We start from the raw sequence: 3,900 nt of genomic DNA, 5'->3' as shown, positions 1-3,900 counted from the left end.
AGGACAAGTCAGTTTCCTATCTCACATTAAATAAATGCAGTACTTAAGGCATATTTAGTTTAGAAACAAACTTACTGAAAAACACTTGAAACTAAATGAAAGATGTCTCTATGTTCTCCGGAACTCATAAGAAAACCATACATAACATTGCATTTCTAAATCCAAGTCCAGTATTAACATGGTTTAATGATGCTCGATAACAGCGCACATTATTTAACAAAAATTTTAACAAATTTTACAAGCTTCAAGTAAGAGTAATTAAACATAGTTTGGTCCTGTACAAATTTTAAAATCCAAGATTATCATAGCACCAATGGGATTATATTGTTACATTCCCTAAATGTGTTTTAGGCAGTACACATCATAGAGCAAACACAGCAGCAGCCAGTCTATACTAGCACCTGCAAACAGTATGGCAAGCTCAACATAATTAAAAAAAACAGTTGAGGGAATACTATCTAGATCTCAAATTCTGTTAGAGACTATATTCCTTGAGCTTTCTTGAATTGTTGCTCAGTGTGAATGGACCTTCTGACAGGTAAACTTGAGAAGCAAGCTTCTCAAGAAAGAATTCATCAGATGCTATTCCCCTCAACAGAACACAAGTCCATTTTTGTTTTAATAAAGAAAATATTGTTCAGGAGAGTAGTGTTATCTATTTTGAGAAAGGCCACTGTGTCTTCATCACAAATATTCTTCTAGAAGAGTGCTGCATAATAGTAAAATTGTATTTAAAAATATAAAATACAATTAATTCCCCCCACCTATTAGTTAATCAATGCTCTCACTTTAGTAGGAATTTGGCAGAGACAAGGTTGTGGTGTAATACTGCAGGGTGGAATGGACAGATACAGAAGTATTCCGACTCTGCCAGCAAGACCTTCAATCAATACCAGATAGGAATTTGGTGCGCACATGAAGTTCAATAAACTAATTAGGAACATGTATTTTTCAGTTTTATCACTGCTGACCAATTTGGGGAGAAGGGCAGTTGACAAGACTAGAGTTCTTCTTTACTGCTGGTCCAGTTCAACTGGGTGACGCTTTTAGTAATGTACGATAGACTTGTTTTCTAGTAGTACATCATGTAGAGTGAAGTACCCATGGCAGTTGTGTCATACCAGACACTCTGTTTACAGAAGACAGACAAAAGCTGTGCAGTCTTTAATTTTTAAGATTCAACATCTTGTCAGTAAGAGTAATAAGATGGAAAACCAGAGGAGTCAGATGTTTGTAATCAAGCCAAAATTTTAATAGGTATAGAAAAGCTCAAATGCAAAACACTTTTGGTTTCTGGTTTAACAAGCACACACATTGAGTGAGCACTGTAGAGCTATTTATTTTATAAAACTCTAACTAAAAAAATCCAAGAAAAAAAACATACTGACCAATACACAGGACGATCTATGTGGACTTTATCAGACATCAGTACAACTTACCCTAAGGAAAAGTCTCTTCTACTCATCATTGCGGAATCCAACACTCCTATGCATAATCTAGGCCCCTCTTTCAGGGGGCCTGAAGTGCCAGTCAACAAAACTGAGGTGTCTCAATTTTTCCCACATATCCATATATTTTACAGAATATAAAGCAGACAAACAACGCTAAGTTAAGTCTTAATTTTTAACATTTTCATTTTGTTAAAATGTAAAAGGGGGCCAGAAACAAACTTCAACAGAAAAGCATTAAATAGAAAGCTTAATTAGTTTCATGTATTAGTTGCATTTGCCTTTAAATTTGTTTTTAAAACACAGCTGCATGTTGAACTCATACCAAGGAATACTTACTTACAAAAGGGTTTTAGTGCATTGCAATCATTTCTCCTACACTGATACCAAGTTGAAGGTTTTCCAGCAGGGCATGATTACTGCCAACCAGGACATTACCAGGAAACCCTGCCCAATCATCTACTTCAGCTTCCACACACTTAACTCCCAAACATTTCTCTAAGGCTGTTTGAACATCCCCATTTATTTTTCATCATGTTCTTTATTGTACTAACTGCAAAAATCCCCCCCCTACAAATAAACTAGTGTTTTTACACAATACATTGCAAAGTGGGGGGAGCTAATAAAAATATCTGCCAAGGCAGTTACCTACTGGAAAGCACTAACTTAACTGAACAGAATGTTGATATCCAGCTAACGGTTCTGTCATTAATTGAAAAGTTATTTGTGAAATATATCAAAGCACAAAAGCCAACTGTTTTATAACTCCAGTACTCACTTCCAAATTTCTAACATGGACTTTGCTCCTTACAGTGTCTTATCAGATGTACACAAAGAACAAAATCCTAATACTTTATATCCCAGTCTTATAACAACCAGTACCAGGACTTAGCTAATTAAAAGAAGTGTACAGTTCTACTTTTAACTGCTGTTTTGCCATTACTACAAGATCTCTAATGTTGTATTACAAAGGTTCAATATGAGGGTATCGGGTTCCTTACAGAAGAAAAGTTAATATTAACAGACTGCGCACAGTAGTAAAAGCATGCAAGATTTAATGATTTAACTCCAAATAAAAGGAACATGATCATGTCAGATAATTTAAATGTGAAATACAGTTTTGAGATACTGGCTCTCCCCTCCCACTGCCCCTAATCCAGTGTTAACAGAAACGCTGATTTTAAGAACATTATGAATGAGAAATAACTACACAACCTAAGAGTCAATCAATTCTTTGCTTTCCCTAGCCTGGAAATTCTTAATTTTCAGACGGTTTATTAATGAATAATGCAGAGCAGCCTGCTAAGCATTAGTCACCAGAAATAACAATTGCAGAAGTTGTTTTCAGATATGCCAAGAAAATATTACCAAGGGGGGGGGGGGGATTAAAACTACACTCTAGACAAGATCATCAATAAATTATATCTGATGAACTGTACAAGCATGATTGATTTAAATTCCTCTGCAAAAATTTACCTGCATGAAGAAATAGTTTATTTGTGGGGATTAATTTAAGCCTATCTCCAAGGGACATACACTAAATAAGTTACTCTTTTACATCCACAAATCAGGTTACAGGGCACCAACATTAACTCTTATGTGTGCCTATACGTATGTACACACACACACATATGTATGTACGTGTGAAACAGTAAATGTGTTCATGTGCACAATCTCCTAACTGAGAACAACGTGCATAAAACAAAATCATGCAATCCTAAAGACAGAAACAGCTGAAAAATGAACTTGCACCCTTAAAATCTTAAGTAATACCTAATACACTGTTTTTTCAGATTTTTTTTTTCCAATTGTAGGCAGCTACATATCTACACACATGAGGATGACACTCAAATTGAATGCATTTATCTATTGCTACATCTTTACTACTGTTGAAAGTTTCCTACCAGCTTTCTCACAAATGGCAACCATAAAGTATGAATGTTACGCAGTGTAAAGGGTTCTTCTGAAATCAAAAGCACAGAGCTTAATATGAATCACAGACAGCAGCAACAAAAACCACTTCCATTTGTTTACAAAGGACCACCAGTCCATTACAGCAGCACTAGTTTACTAGCAGCCCTAACACTAGTAGACTACTGGCCCATTACACCAGCAATGGTGTAGACCACTAGTCCATTACACCAGTAATTTTCAGGAAACTGTGCTACTAAGTCAGTACCAATTGCTATTTAAATAAAGCACAGACCTATGACACTGCACAACTTGGGGGGGGGGGGGTGATCTGGTTTTGGAGAGTTTTAAGTGTTTTGTTAAAGCAAACACACGACAGCGAATGTCGAGAGATACTTTTAGTCACAACTCTCCTTCCCCCTCTCCCCCGTGAAGCAGGATTTAACGGACCTGCCGTGCGCGCTCCTGTCCCGCCGTGGCACCACCCCAGGAGAGCAGCCCCAGCTGCTGCCGCCCTCCCGAGCGCACCGGGCAGCGCGGC

Source organism: Apteryx rowi, unplaced genomic scaffold (genome assembly GCF_003343035.1).
Source record: "Apteryx rowi isolate R43461 unplaced genomic scaffold, aptRow1 scaffold_19, whole genome shotgun sequence".
Classification (NCBI taxonomy): Eukaryota; Metazoa; Chordata; class Aves; order Apterygiformes; family Apterygidae; genus Apteryx; species Apteryx rowi.
The sequence above is the reverse complement of the archived record's forward strand: the minus strand, read 5'-3'. Positions refer to the sequence as shown.